Here is a 15,965-nt window from a genome sequence, read left to right as displayed (position 1 = left end):
GTAACTGTGGATGGTGGAGGGGCCATGTTCTAAAAACAAAGGTGCCTGCAGGGGAGCGGGACGCGCCCTCGCGTGCCCCCCGCAGCGGTGCCGCTCACAGCGGTCAATTCAAGCAGCGTCTGATGGTGACTGCACACGGCCGGTCAGGGAGGTAATAGCCCAAGCCCTCGTCCTCACGCAGCTCACAACTTAACTGGGGACACTAGCTTTCAAATATGACAAAACACACATGGAAGGGAATACGTGTCTGCCCCAAGATTCCTCCCACCACCCTGACTTCTGTCAACTTCCGGATGGGTGGGACCTGAGCTCCTGAGAGACAGCTGGGCCAGCCATCTGTGTGGCATCTGTATGTGACTGCAGGGGGAGCCGCTGAGGGACACTGACCACCCAGACGGGCTGTGCAGCTGGAGAAGAGCAAAGGATGCAGGACCGAACCTTAAGTAGCATCAGCATTTAGGGGCTAGGCAGAAAAAAGTGGACCTCCACTGACACTGAGAGGGAGTGGCCAGAGAGGAAGGACAGACAAGACTGTAGGAAGGGAAGTCGTCAACCGAGGTCCCTCATTCCGGTGTCTCATTTCCCCCGGGACCAGTGGGGGCGCTTCTTCATTCCCTTCACCTGCTCAGTCCTCTTCTTAACAACCATCTCGCTCCGCTTGCCTTGGCGGCTCACTTCTTTCCCAGATTCAGCCTCATTCCCACCTCATTTTCTACAATTCACAGGCCTGTGAATGCGGTCCATGTGAGGGAAGCAAGGCTCTGGACTCTTCACTCCTGTCCCACTTCCATCCTGCCGCCTCTCACCTGCCGCAGGTCAGAGAAGGACAAGCAGAATCCTGCTGCTGGACCAGCCTTGGGATCAGGCACCTCTGAGAAGCACTCAGCCGCCACCATGCCTGAAATGCTAGCATTATCATCAGCTCCATTGGTGAAGTACTATTCTCCCCTTTGGTTCCTGTCTTAAAATATAAATGTGCCTGGGAAGTAACAGATTTTGTCTCCGGCACTCTAGAGCAAACGACTGGAAGACTGCTTTGACATGTCTTGGAGAATTAAACAACTCAGGAGCCTTGGGCAGCTGAAGTTGGCACCAAGAGATGGTTTAGGAAACAGAGAGGGAAGGTGGAGGGGCTGACGAAAACCTTAACCCATTATGAAAATTGCCCTGATGAACCCCATCCCTTGGCTTGCATCTGGGGGACGGAGCAGTAATTCATTTGTAGCTGAGGCTGCAGGTGCTCCAGCCGTATCCCCTTGGCCTACCTCAGAATTTACCTGTGACATTTTCCAAAAGCCAGTGGGGAAAGTCAGGAGAGCTGGAGAGTGAACACCCTGCAGGAACTAACTGGGCTCAACTCTGAGAAGCGTTCTCCGTGGTGTCTCAGAGGGTCCCCATGGGGTTGGGGCCCAGGTGCCCACAGCAGTAACTTATTCATTAGTGCACTTTTTATTGCTCACTCCTCAGAGGGCTTCTTGAATCACCTCTGAAAAAAACTATTCATAGCCAAATTCTTGCTTCAGGTTTTGCTTTGAGGGGAATACAAACCTAGTCACCGTACACAATGGACTTTTCCTTGTTATTTCCAGTACCGGTGGAAGAGAAAATAAAGCCCACTGGCTCCTAGAAATACCCCACAGACCCAGAATTTAGAAATGTGCATCAAAATTTTAAATACCCACATCCTTTGACCCAGTAATTCTGCTTCTAGAAGTTTACCTTAAGAAAACTCGCAGACTGTGTGCAAAAATGTATGTACTAGAAGAATGTCTATCACAAGGTAGAAGAGTAAAATTCGGAAAGCAACTTAAACTTCCAGCAACAGCAAATTGGTAAATAATTTATAGTAATCCTCTTTACCATTAGAAATAATATTTTTCTCCATCTTTCCATGTCTGCGGTAAGTTAACTGAAAATGCAGATGACGAAACACCACGCGCAGTGTTATCTACTGTTGTGAATGCCACATCCATAGAAGGCATGTGCAGGAAGAATCTGGAAGGACGACAAGGAAATGTTCACACTGGTTATCTGTGGGTGGAAGGATGGGGACTGTGAACGACTTTTAATTCCTTATTTACACATTTTTGAAGTGAAAAAAATATATACTGTTTTCTGATTAAAACAACTGTTAAAACTTCAAAGAAGTTGTAAAAAGAAATCACTGGCCTCGGCCACAGCACTGCATTCGTGGCTAAAACTCTTGTCCTCAGGACAGGCACTGCCGGCCTCCCCACGCGGGCCGTCCCCCTCAGGCCAGCCCAACGCTCGGCAGTGGCTGCTCTCCGCAAGTAGCGACTACATCTGCTAACTCGCCGCAAAGGGAGAGCACCGCGCGTCACGTGTCCCGCATGTGTGGCCCCATCTGACTCAGGAAACGGACGCAGCCGGGCATCCATGCTTGTCAGGCTCAGTGGCCTGCCCCCGCCCCATGTCTCTGTACACCATCCGCCCTCCCCCCGGCTGCCTGGAGCCCCAGCTGGCACTCGGCAGGTCCCTTTCCAATTTGCTGCACTTTGGGGAGCTCGTTATTCCCACGGGAAGCACTCGTTGCCATGGCGATGTGAGCCTCCCCACCCGAGACCTGCCCAGGAGGCCGACCGCTCGGTGCGCAGCCCCGCCCCGCCGCCTCCCCGGCCACGCGGAGGCCACGGCGGCCCGCCCGGCCCTGGGGGAGAAAGGTTTTAGACTCCAGATTCTTTGGGCTTGAGGGAAGGAGGGGACATTAATTAAGGACACACGTAAGAGGGAAGGGGAAGGAAGCCAAAAGGACAAGAAGGTTATTTACAAGCCCCCTGGCCACTCTGCCCTTTCCTCCCACCACCGGGACCCCTCAGTCAAATGCTGTCCCCGGGTCTGGAGCGTTTGGGCGGGGATGTCGGATGCTCTGCTTTCCTCTCAACGTCTTCCAAGAACCCTGGGGCATGTTTTAAAGTTTCTGGAACGAAGCACCCTGGAAGGAAGCTTGAACCTCTGCTGCCCTTTCAGCCTGCGACTGAAAGAAGAGAGGAGCGCGGGGGCGGGAGGAGGTCGCGGAGACCGGCCAGCCCTGGGCCGGCGGGTGGAAGGGCGGCGAGGCTTCCTGCGCCGGGGCCGCAGCGCGCGGCCGGATCCGCGTCCCCGCCCCGCAGGAGGCGGTGCGGAGCCCGCGGGGCTGGGGGCGGGCACGTGCGCCCGCCCGACGCTGGCCCCGCCCCGTCACCCCAGGCACCGCCCGCCCCTCTAAGGCCTCGGGGCTCCCTCGGTGCCTCCCGCCCTCTGCAGTGCCCAGGTCGCAGACCGCAGCGTTCATGTCTCCTGTTACTCACCCCAGGGTGGCTGCCCGGGGAGAAGCTCCAAGTGTATCACCGACTGGCCTGGAAACCCTTTCATCTCTGCTCCATCAGCAGCAGCTCTTTGATTATTTGCGTCTCATGGCTTTGGAGCCTCCAACCCGTACCAAGCTGTAAATCCCTGGGTGCCTGCTGGCAGAGCCAGGACACGTGTGCACCCAGGTGCACCCCCTCTCCGCGGCCTTCTTCCCTCCTCCTGCTGCCTCCACATCCCTCAAGCCTTAGGGACTTGTGGTTGCAACGAACCTTGGATTTTTCCAAGAGTCTTTTTCCCTCCAGCCTCTCTGCACACCCACCCGCTCCGCCACCTGACGTTTTCCTTCAAGCACACCCTCCACCCCTCACTGTCCACAGACACACACAGGCCTCCTCCCTTCCCTCCATCACCGGCCCACTGAGAAGTCAGCTCACCCGAGAGGCAAGAGCACAGACAGCAGGCAGACAGCTGCCCGCTCAGCCCAGAGGAAGGGCTGCACCCAGCAGCAGGCCCGTGTGGAAACAGGGCTTTTGACAAGCCAGGCATCGTATTTCATGAGTGAGCCAAATGTAGAAAGGATTAGCTGTTTCACTCAATAAGCCACATCTGTAGTTACATTCAGCCTGGGATAAAATTACCCTGGTTATTAATCCTTTTGCTTTAGGGTATAAGCTGATCACCAGCTGGGGTCAGGAAAAAGTCCTGCCCCATCCCCACCTGCCCCATCTCCTGTGGTGCTTGGTGCACGTTTAGGTCGACAAACCAAGTTCAAGGCTACCAGCGGAGGCCAATCCTAGACAGAACAGCTCCAGCCTGTTCTAGAGAGGACATCCACTCAATCACGTGAGAATGTAATGAGAAGCTACTTTGGGCAAGACATCGTTGGTCTCCACTGTGGTGGAAACATAGAGGAAACGCCAAGAAAAGCTGAAATGGGTGGTCAGAAATTGCGCATAGTTTCTAGGACTTCCTGCCCTGAGGCGCCCTGGGTGTATCAGATGGCCTCAGTGAATCCAGTTTGGGGACCTGCAGTATTTCCAAGCCTGCTGCCAGCAAGGAACAGAGCAGCTGCCTCTAGCCTCGGCTTCTGGGGCCGCTCCCTACAGTGAGCCAGCAGGACAGGCCACGGTAGCTTTGCTCCCTTCTCTGATCTCTTTAGACCCCAAATCTGCAGGCACTGGAGACATCTAGGAGTCCGCGTTTCCCTTTGTGGGACCAAGAGGAGAGAAGCAGGTTGAGAACCAGGGCCAACTCTTTCCAGATCATCAGGTCTGGGGCTACGACACACGGGGAAGTGACATGCCTGAAAGGCCATATTCCCAGTCACTTCAGACCTGGCTGCGTATGGGCTGACCAAGCAATTCAGCATCCAAATTATGGCCTCTCAATAATAAAAAGAGGGGCCATTGATAATTTCATGGAAATTTCCTGAGCAAACCAGATGTGTCCACCTTACCTGAGGGGTCATCTCCCCTGGGAAGGGCCATGATGAGAGGCACCACTCAGACACAACAGTGCGTTACTTCCTCCCCGATGGCTTCTCTGAGCTCATCAGCCCCAGGCCCCTTCTCTGGACAGGTCTGTGGCTACCTCCACCCTTCCCCTCTCCATTAAGCATCTGTCTTTCCACTTTCCAACCTCCGGTCAGTCCAACTGTCTGTTTTATTGGTGCTATGCTGGGAGACAATAGAGATTGTCATCAATAATGTTTGTTAAGTGACTAAATCTCAGTTGACCCCATGACACTAATTATACTTTCAACCCTTCAATGTTTCTCAGTGTTGCTCAGTTGTTCTGTTGGCTTTCTCATTTCACATGGTAGCATTCCAAACCTTTCATAGGCTGAACCTCCGTCTGCCCCCAATTCTTGGCAGAAGCCCTATCTTCTCCAAGAACAAAAAAATAAAAATAAAACAAACTTGAGATGTGACCCTCTCAAACTTTTTAAACTCTCCTCCACCTCCAAACTACATGTATTGATGGATGCTCCTCTTCGATGAAAATGGCCCCTCTTTGTACTCCACCTGTGCCATCCGCATGGGTGCTGGCATGTGCTTTTGTGGGACCTCCTTCCCACAGCCTAGCCACTGTTTATTGACCCACAGTTGGGCTCCTAAAAACTCAAGACAAACCAGTGAGAATCTTTCCCCAGAATTTCGTGTTTGGGGCAAAGAGAGTCAGCCCAGTCTCTCTCCCATGACTGCAGCTGCCGGCCCTGTTTCCCCATCAGGACCTGCAGGGCTGAGAGAAGAGTGGAGCAGATTCAGAGACGATCTGAGAGCAACCTAGAGAGAGCCCTGGTTGCAGATGTTCCTGAGGCCCAGCCAAGCCTTTTTTTTTCTTACTTAACTGGTTTAAATTTGTTTCTCTCACTTGCAATCAAAGTCCTCTTACGTAATGCATTATAACATCAATATTTACCTGCTTCTCGGAGGGAAGAGTTCCCCTCCTCCTGCCTCTGGCTAATTCCTCCTCCCCCACTCTTGATTCAGTCCCCACGCTGCCCATCCTTGTTTTATCACTTGTACCACTTCTCTTGAATCTTCAGTTATTTCAGTTACAGACGGTCCCTACATGTGATGGTTCAACTTACGATTGTTCAATTTAAGATGGTGTGAAAGCAATCCACACTGAGTAGAAACTGTACTTCCAATTTTGAATTTTGCTCTTCTCCTGGCTGGCATTATGAGGTATCACCCTCTCTCAGGATGCTGGGCAGTGGCAGCCACAGCTCCCGGTCAGCCCCGCGATCACGAGGTGAACAACTGATATGCTGACAACCGTTCTGTACCCACACAGCCATCCTGTTTGTCACTTTCAGTACAGTAGTCAGTTACATGAGATGTGCAACACTTTATTATAAAGTAGGCTCTGTGTGAGATGATCTTGCCCAACTGCAAGCTGATGTAAGTGTCTGAGGCTAAGCTAGGATGTTCAGTAGGTTAAATGTATTAAATGCATTTTTCGACCTGTGATATTTTCAGGATCTTTTAAACTTATGGTGGTTTTATCAGGATATAACCCCACTATAAGTCGAGGAAGATCTGTACAAATATGCTCAGCTTCCTATCCAAAAACCAAACAAACCGAGGCTTGCTCTCATCTCTGTCCCTGCTCAAGCTTCTGCCCCCTTCTCTTCTGCTCTCACCACCTCTGCTTTTCTCTCTTCTGTCTTAATACCCAATCTACTTCTGCAGTCTGGCTCTCTTTCATCTTCCCTCTGCCAGCCTAAATAAGGAGGTAAACTGAGGCAAGTTCAAACTACCAGAAATTGACTTTATTTGTGAATAGCAGAGGAATTGCCATCAAGGAAAAACATGCTGTGGGAAGCTACAGGCAAGTCTCGCGAGCGTTGGGAGTGGGCTGTATTAATGGGCAATGAGTGCAAAGAGGGGGACGTCCGGCCAGAGCCCAAGCAGTCAGTTCACTGGCTTGAAGATGGGAGGGATTCTTGGCAGATGGTCGTTGGTCAAGAGAGAGGCCTCAGTCTTCTGTAAATTAGGAATTTATGGGAAATCAGTCTCGGTTCTTAAATTCCATTCTTCTGAGGGCACATGCGTGAGCTTCTCCATTTCATAGCTTCTGGTTCCGTTTTAGGTTGAAATCCTTTCATACCTCTTTCCTCGTGAGCAGTGCACCGCAGACTATGCCCACTTCCTAGCGTTCAGGCTGCTCGTCTGCCGCATCTGGTATCAGCAACCACCGCCTCTGTCTTGAAACTCGCACTTCTCTTGGTGGTTCTCCTGGTTCTGCTCTAACACACAGAAGTTTGACCTGCAGAAGCTGTACCGTAGTCTAAAGGTACTAGGGTTCTAAAGCTCCAGACTTTTCTAAGCTTCCTCTTACCCCATAAAAATGCAGCTGGTCTGTGCCTGCTCTCCTGGCCCACTGCAAAGTGAGGGCCAGCGACTCATCTAAGGAAATCACTGGAACTAAGGTGTTAATGGGTGAGCTGTTTCGCCATTTTGATGGTAACTCTCAAAGACTTAGCTCTGTGTCTATCAAATGTGGATTACAGTGGAAGAGGATAGTGGGGAGCAGGGATGGGGATAGAAGAGGGGGCTAGGGATATATTCTTGAGGGTCTAAGAGTTTTTTGACATTTAGTTTTGTATTTTCACTTTCGTGTTAATCAGTGCTTGGTTGTGTGTTTTAATTTGCTGTTCCATTAGCACCAGGTAATCACCAACTTCTGGGGCAGTATTTCTAAAGTGGAATGCATTCTCAATGTTTCGGAGAATTTCTGCTTCTAAAGGGAGGCTCTTTGTTCCTCAGATTGGGAAGTACTGACCCAAGGAATCAGCACCCTTGAAGTGTGAGTGCTGTCCGTGTACCCAGCAGCACCCAAGGGAGAGACAGAAAGGTGAGACCAGAGTCCTGCCCTCAAAGCTCCTGGGCTCACTAGGAAAACAACACAGGAACACTTAGAGAGTTAAATACAAGCAAGAAGCAACCTTATGAGACGTGTCACAAAGTGGTGTATTATCACGTGATGCGGACAACGCTTTCTACCCGAGGTCAGAGGCGAGAGAGCGTGCCCTGTACGGGAATAGTCACTGGAGGCCTCTGTGCGGGGGTCTGGTGGTGCTGTGGTCCGGGAACTGAGCAGGACCTTAGATGAAGAGTAAGAGACATGTAGCCAGAGAAGAAAGAGAGAGACATTCTAGGCCCAAAGGAAGTCCAAGAGCCTGCGAAGTCCTGAGCCTGGGATCAAGGTCAGACTGGACCGAATGGAGCCTTCTCATGGGGACACAGCGGACAGTGCTTGGTTACCCTCTATCACACTGAGCACATACACGGGCCATCAGCAGAGCGAGGACACCAACAATTTTTGTTCAAGAATTTATTATTTGATATTTTTTAAAAAGCATTCAGAAGACATTATTGGAAAAATCAGAACAAAGCTGGACTTCCCTACTCTTCTGTTATGGTTTTAATAATGTCGTACATTTATTTCTATGGAGGCTGGAGGTGAGACTGCACTGTCACCTCAGTGCCTAGGTCCTCTGACGGTCCAATGCTGCTCCTCAGGAGAAAGTAAAGTTGGGGCCATATTTTGGGAGACTGACTTCCAAGTGAGGCAGCCAGACTCTGCATGTCTTGATGCGCAAAGGGTTCAAGGGCAGTGACTACCTCAAAGTCTCTGTCTCTAGAGCTCAGTGTTTCTGAGGTTACACCCCTGGTCTAGTACCGGGTCTCAGATCCCTTACGGCATAGCGTGTGTTTACAAGGCTGCTGACCTGAGGGTTTTCTTTATGCGGGGACCACGTCTCTTTGTTTCAGTACCATTGCCGATTGACATTGGTTGGAAGAGATAACATCCCCTTGAACGCAAAGTCTCCCTTGCAGAATATCCCGTAACACAACTGGAGCTGTTTGTTGCTTTCACCAACTTGACAGTCTGGAGACAATATTGACGCTGTTTATACGGCTTTTCATTCCTCCAGGTTACTGGACACTACTGTGCTGTTGTCACCTGTACCCACACTGTGCTTGGGACAGTGAAGATCTACAGGATGATGCCCCGAGTCATAGATATCTGAAATGAGGGAATGAGTGCTTAAATGAACAGTTAAGGAGGAGTCACGCTAAGGAAAGGTGTTCCAAAATTGGCATTGAGAGGGAAGTTGGAATACATGACTACGAAGGCCTCCTCCAACCCCTAAGACCTCTCCTTACGCTGAGGACAGCCCAGGGAGGACATCCAGTTTTCCGATAGCCTCTCCAGAGCCCAGCTTTCTGCCCTTTCCCTAGAGCTTTCTCAGAGAGATCCCACCACCTTCCTAGTAGGATATTTCAGTTTCTTCAAGCCTCTGGGAAAAAAGTTCTTTCTAATGGCCAACTCAGCTCCCTCGGACTTCCATCTGTCTGGTTGTTTAATGGAAACGGCTCTTCTCAGAGTCAGGGTGAGACTGTTGCTGATTAAAGTCCACACAAGGACTTGGTGGGGAGGAGGGGGGAGGCGTTTACAGAAACACCATTCAGGGTGATGGGGCTCGGCAGGAGGTTGAGGAGAGCCCAGGGATTCGCTCAGAAAGAGCAATACACAGACACAGCAGATCTCCAGGCCAGCGTGGCTGCCCAGGGCACGGCCCTGAAGGAAGGAGGAGTGCGTGAGTTATCTGGCCTCTTGATGCACGGGCCCTGCACACGCTCTGGGGAAGACGGGAGGAAACTGGCCTCAGATTAATCACTCGTGCCATCACTGAATGGAGGGTGTGTGGAGCCTGTGGGAGGCAGAGGGACAACAGGGTCACAGAGGCAGAGAGGGAAATGGAGAGTAATCGGACCATGATTAGAAACAAAGGGGGGCAAAGGTAACGCTGAGACCCATCTTTTTTAGGCTGATTTGCACAAAGGTGTGACAACTGAAGTAGCCCAGGAAGGAAGGGATGGTGGAGGTCCCTCTTGGGAAGGGCCCTGCCTGACGTGTGGCCAACGGCGGGCGCCCCACAGGTAACCCCAAACCCAAGAAGGAGGGTTTCAGAGACAAAAGGAGGGAGGTACCGCCAAATGGGGCGAGGAAAGGAGACGAGAACCAATGAAAGCAGCCTCCTTCAGGCTTCTAGGGGGGCTAAAGCAGTGTGCAACTCCCAGGCTTTCCAAGAATTTGATCAACTGCTCACCATTAGTGGGATCTAAGTCCTTCTCTGCCCCCAAATTACTATGGGGCGTGTGTGTGTGTGTGTTTAAATAAAAAAATTATTTTTGCTTGAGAAATGTTTGATTGTGTATGTCCAGCATTTAACATATGTACATCATAAGTGTTTGTTGAATGAATAATAAACAGCTAACATTTATTGCACTCCTACTATGTCAGGCAATAGACTAAATGCTTTACATGAATAACCCACATAATCATCGTATGAGGCCTTTTAAAAATTCCTCTTTTATGGGTGAAAAAACCCGAGGCTCAAATAAGTAAAGGATCTTGCTCAGCTAGTACGTGACATATGTTGGATGGAAGGAAGGAAGGGAGAGAGAGAGGAAAGGAGCAAGAGAGGAAGGGAGGAAAGGAAGAACATCTTAAGAAAGGGCTTTGAGAAGTCTCAGAGAATTTCTTTGGAAATCGTTCGTCTTAACACAAATGTTAAAGCACACAGACCCACTTTAATTCCTCTTTACCACCAGGCGTTGAGTCCTGTGAAGAGCTGTGAAAACCAGCACAGCCTCACGTGGGACAGGAAGGAAATAAACAACAGGGCAGGCTTTTAAATGACCGTAGAAAATACGACACAAGCAGTCCTGGTTGTTTGGGTTGCCGATTGCTGCAGCCTCTAGTTCCAGCGTGTAGACAATGGGACAGGACAGAGAGATGCTCGTGCTCTCATTGTCCAGCTTGCTGATCGTTGAGAAATGATTCTGTGAACCTCATACAAGCAAGTTTTATTCAGAATAATAACAATGAAAACTGTTGAGGGCCTGAAGGGAAACATGAATAGGAAAATAACGGTTGGATGACCTCACAGAAGTGCACACTGAGTGGTCTGCCTCAGGCACAGATAGGCAGGACACAAGTTTGACTCTGAGCCTCCTAGTGGCCTAAGCAATGAAGGAAACAATCAGTTGCAAGATCCATCGCGTCCACAGGACAAAACCAAAGCCCTGGTTTAGAGGAAGCACAGCTTTTTCTGGTGCTGAAACATTAGATGTTTTTGTCTTGGCAACATCCCCAACAGCACCCTGCAGTTTCATGTTTTGTCCTTGGGCTCCATGTTGGCCACTTCGGAGCTGCAGCAGCAGCAACGGCAGCATCTTCCAAGGGCAGGATCTCAAAGGCATCATGAGACCCTGATGGACAGAAGGGGCCTTTGTTGCTACTCCCATTCCTGCCACTTCCTCGGAGCCAAACCCCAGCAGAAGAGGAGCCACAGTGGGCTTCAAAATGCCACCCGGGGGGTGACACTTGGAGGTCTGGTTGCCAAGAAGGAGCTGCAGCTGCCAGGGCTGGAGCCGGCAGACCCCACCCAGGGACTGGAAGGATCCAGTGACCTGGGAGAAAGCCCTGAACACACTAGAGAATAACCCAGGGAGAGAACGGATAGAAGGCAGCAGAATGCCTCTGAGGTACGGTGATGCCCCTTATCTACGGGGCATAGTGCCAAGAGCCGCAGCGGATGCCTGAAATCACGGATAGTACCAAACCCTATATACACTGTTTTTTCCTATACATACATCCCTATGATAAAGTTTACAAATTAAGAACAGTAAGAGATGAACAATAGCTGGAAATAATATAGGACAATTATAGCAATATAGTGTAATAAAATTGATGTCGATGTGGTCTCTCTCTCTCAAAATCTTCTTGTACTGCACTCACCCGTCTCCTTGTGATGCTGTGAGATGATACAGTGCGTACGTGGTGAGACACAGTGAGGGGAGTGAGGTAGGCATTGTGACTTAGCATTTTTTCCGACCACAGTCGACTCCCCGTGACTGAAGCTGTGGAAAGCGAAACTGCGGATAAAGGGGGACGACTGTACCAGAAAACACAAATTAAGGGAAAACAGCAGCCCCACGGCTGTCGTCACAGCTTCTTCCTGGAGGGCACTGGGACGAGAAACGCAATCCCTCAGCAGCAGCTTCCGTGGTGAGGTCCTGGCCCATCTTTCAGAGCTGCCGGCTGGGGGCCCTCAGGTGTTAAAGATCAGATTGGACTTTGATTCCACTCACGTGGGCTGAACGTTTTTTATGTACCCAGGACTGCTGGCTGAGCCACATGTACCAGCTCAATTCCTCCCCAGTGACCCTTCCGGGGTGGACGTTTTGATTATTCACCTTTTCAGAATAGGAAACCGAGGCTCAGGAGGGAGGGGCCTGAGAATGGCATCCCGGCCATTCCTGCTGCTGCTCCTGTCGCGGAGCCGCTGATGCAGGGACGCCGGAGCCGTCAATCTCTCCGTTTCCCAGGGCGGTGAAGACAAGCTTGGCTCCGACTCCCTTTTACAGCACTCTGCCAGTTCAAAAGGAAACAGACTTGGCAAGTCATAAACAGACTCCTCCCGCCCAAACAAAAAAACTAGATCGTGAGATCATGAAAATGTCCTTAACTACGATGCCAGAGTAACGGACTTGGCCCCTTCCACCTCCCCTCCTTCCTCCGGCCCAAGTGTGGACGAAGCCTTCCGGTGCCCCGCTCCTGGGATGAGGGCCTCAGAGACGCTCACAGCACAGCCCCTGCGCTCACCACCTCACGCTCCCTTGGGAAGACAGACAAGCAGTCAGGGATCTCGGAGCAGAACGAAGGGCTGGCACGGGGAGCTGTGGGGCCGCAGAGAAGGGCCCCCATGGCAGGCAGGAGCGTAGAGAGAAGGCTTCATCTGCCTGAGAAGCTAAACGTGAAAAAGGTGGAGGTGAAGAAGGATAGAGATGCTGAGGTTAGCGTGTTAGACGGGGCCCGGGAGGGTGATGCAGCAGAAGTAACCCGAGGTGGGGTGGGGGCCCGGGAGTTTTGGCTTGTTCCCCATAGGGGGCGATTTTGTCTAGAGACGAAATGTCTACGGATACTTTTGATTAGGGGGGCGGGGATGGGAGGGTGCTGCTGGCATCTCCTGGGAAGAGGCCAGAGATGCTGCTAATAATCCTACAATGCACAGGCCGGTCCCCCACAGCAAAGAATTGTCCAGCTGAGCATGTCCAAAGTCGAGAACCTTTGTCCTAGGGTCATGAGGAGCCACCGAAGGCTCTAGGTAGGGCAGTAAACTGGCTAGAGATGTGTTCTTATATCCCTTTTCCGTATTAGAGAAGTTAGGAACTGCTGTTGCTTCCAAGTGGCGTGCGGCTGAGGTGGCAGCTGGAGTCAGGGAGCTGAAGGCCTGGGACGGTAAGACTTCACCCGAGGGAGCATGAGACCGTGGCAAGTCCTGAGCCAGGTGTCAGCGGTCCTGGCTTAACCTTAGCTCCTCCGGCCACGGGCTGGGTGACCCGGGCAGGTGTGAGAACTCCCTGAGCCTCTCTTTCCTCGTCAGGAAAATGGGATGTGAGAACGTACGCTGTTCTTGACTCGGTCCTGTGTTGCTGTGCTGATCAAATGTGATGATATTTGTGAAAGAGCTTTGTGAAGTGAAAAGAAATGCGGATGAAGGATATCATGTACTAAAAAGAGCATTTTTAAACAATTACATAACCATTGTATGCTAATTATATTAAAGTACAAAATATGGTTAAGTAAAAAGAGGAAAATAACACTCATCCATCATTTTATTATCCAGAAATAACACTATTAACATTTAGGTGGATATTTTTAGCTTTCTAGACTTGTGTGTGTGTGTGTTTATAGGTATATGTGTATGTGTCTCATTGTTTTGGTAAAAAATGGGACCATGCTTTCCCCACAAATATGTGTCGCAAATAACATCCCATGTCAATAAAATGTTTCTATGCTATTATTTTGACAAATAGTGTCCTCTGTTGTTAGTTGTGTCATTTCAAATTTTCCACATTTACAAACAAACACTGCTGGGAGTTACAGCTCCTTCTTGGGTTTCATTCATTTAAAACAGAAGGCCTGGTGCTGAGCAACCCCTCGCCGCAGGGCACACAGCAGAGCCAGCTCCTGCCCCGGCCTGTACCCCTACTCCTGTTCATGGGAACGTTTGTGTGGATCCTGGAGTGTCAGGCAAGTGAAGAGCAATAAATACGTCCCACTTGGAAGGAAGACTTGACTGTGCCTTTGTCATCGTGACTTTGCTTCTGGCTGAGGAACTAGCGGGAGGTGAACAGGCGGCCCACCCCGAGAGGCACCTGGTGCATTTCAGATGGTGCCAGAAATGCCCCCTGAAACCCATCTCAGCGGCCTCAGCTGAGGCCCTTCTCCAAAGCTCAGCCAACTGGGAAGGGAGGGCCTGCTTTACTCCAACGGTCAAGCCAATGACTCAGAAACTGCAAGGACATAGTGACCTGTGGCTTCCCTCACCTGGAGAGGCTGAGCTGAGCCAGTGGGGGTGGTGGACTCGCACTGACTCACCATCACTGCCTGGCCCAGTTTCCCCTGCAGCGGACAGCGCAGGGTTGAAAGATGGCGGCCCTAGTCTGTGGTGCTGGACTAATGTGAGAAACATGAAACCCGTGGCTCCTCTCTCCCAGAGACAAGTTCAAAATGTGGTCACGGTCATATTATAGTACTGTTTGGAGCAGTGAAAAGACAGAAATCACCTGAATGTCCAAACAGAATCATCCATTGTACCTCTATTTCCCGGAACAGTAACCTCTCGTTTTAAATGATAACTGTTAAGACTATACAACAACGTCTAAAATTCTTATGACAAAATGTTAAGTGAGAAAAGGAGGGCACAAATTTGTATCGAGAATAAAACTACTATATTTTAAATTAGCATTTGCATATGAAAAAGCACAAGCAGAAATACTCCCCAAATGAGATCATGAGGGGATTTTTCCCCCTTCTTATCTGTTTACTAAAATGCTGTGTAACGTGGTTATGATTACTTTCATAGTGAACACGTCTGTACGTGTGTGTGTGCATGTGTGTGCACGCATGTGTAAATAGGGTACAAGTGTCCTGGGCCCTTTCTTCACACTGAGGGTAGGTGGAGGAACGGGAGAAGGGAAGGGAGCATCTGGGTTTAGCAAATGCTGGTCACTCAGTTGGGAAGGCCACTGGGAGTCACAGTAAGGGGTGTCTCTGTCCCCAAGTAGCCTGCTTATGCTGCTCTTGGGGATCATGCCTGGGCTGACATCCCCAATACTGGAATTTTCTCCCTAGAGAGATAGCTCTGAGGCAGATACGGAACTTAATCCCCAGCTGGGCTCCGTGACATTCAGTGGATAAACCACTCCAATTTCACACACACTGCTGGGACCTGCAAGTTCTAACTTCCTGTGGCCCTGAGCATCCACTAGAGGCTCTGGTGGTCCCGGACACATGGCCCCAGACCTTGTCGAAAGAATCTTCTGACGGTGGTGTTCTGCTTGCTGGCTGATCCCTTGGCTGAGTCTATTGGGCTCCGGAATTTTCCTGGTCACTTGCACACAACTGCATGGGAGGCCCAAGAGGCTGCGCCAACTCCCAAAGGTAGACTCTGTGCAGGCCGGCCCTGGGGTGGACAGGGTGGATGGGGAAGCCCTCGTCCCTTTGCTGCAGCTTTGGTTGGCAGCTCTGGAAGGGAGAAAGGGACTCCCAGCCTCCAGCTGCCACCTCGAGGCCAGCCCCGTCACGTAGCCATGAGGTTGGCTCTGGGGTGCCGGGTCAGGCAGTGGGGCCCTGGAGCCCTCGCTGCCTCTGTCTCCTCCCCTCCTCCCCCTCTAGGCCTCTCTGTGGCTCCCACCCGGGGTCCCTGCGTGCCTCTGCTCTTCCCTCTCTGTTCTTTGCCTCGGGCCATCGTGTCTTGCTGATTGTCAGCTCCCATACCCTGTCGTTCACTCTCTTGGTCTCTTTTTCTCCCTCTGAGTGTCTTCACTTTGTCTCTATCACCAGCCTCGGCTCCCATCATCCCCTCTGGGGACCCAGCCCCCACCCTGCTGGAGCTGGCAAGGCTGACCCTGCTCCATGTATCAGGGGCCAGCTGCTCAGGCTTCTCCCTGTCATGCTCCTCCCCTCCTCCCCCCAGCGCTCCAAGGCACCGAGGGCTCTGCCAGGCTTCGAAGCAGGCCGCAGAAGGGCACGGCAGGAGGAGGCTGCCATGCCATGGGCTCCCCCGC

This window comes from Equus caballus, chromosome 29 (genome assembly GCF_041296265.1).
Source record: "Equus caballus isolate H_3958 breed thoroughbred chromosome 29, TB-T2T, whole genome shotgun sequence".
NCBI classification, from domain to species: Eukaryota; Metazoa; Chordata; class Mammalia; order Perissodactyla; family Equidae; genus Equus; species Equus caballus.
This window is presented reverse-complemented; position numbering follows the sequence as displayed.